The sequence below is a fragment of the Poecilia latipinna genome, unplaced genomic scaffold (assembly GCF_001443285.1).
Source record: "Poecilia latipinna isolate Pla-1442-1.1 unplaced genomic scaffold, P_latipinna-1.0 Scaffold1462, whole genome shotgun sequence".
In the NCBI taxonomy this organism is placed as follows: Eukaryota; Metazoa; Chordata; class Actinopteri; order Cyprinodontiformes; family Poeciliidae; genus Poecilia; species Poecilia latipinna.
Window position 1 is genome coordinate 175,207 of NW_015114078.1, and position 446 is coordinate 175,652.

Sequence of the window (446 nt, forward strand, 5' to 3'; positions counted from 1 at the left end):
AAAAACCTGACCTGTCAACAGACAGGTCCAGCAGAATCATATAATTTTATTAAGCTGTTCTAGCTTTAATCCTTAAATCATGTTTCTGTATATTTCAATTTATCAACTAATTTGCAATACTGCAAATTACAAAAGCATTTCTTCAAACACAATATTAAACATTACATGTTACCCAAAATCAGCAAAGGTTTACATTTGAATAATTAAATAGTTCATATAAATAATATTATTCAACAAAAATGTGATTAATAGAACAAAAACCCAAATGAAAGGCACAGAATATGCTCACCGATCTCAAAGCGACACGTTAGGGACAACAATATGGTGGCTCTCAGTCCGGACCCGTGTGGCACTAGATAGTGTAATAAGGCATATTTTCCATGCTTTAACTTCAATAATATGAGCTTTCATCATGAACAAAGATAGAATATACTGTAATTTAGGCT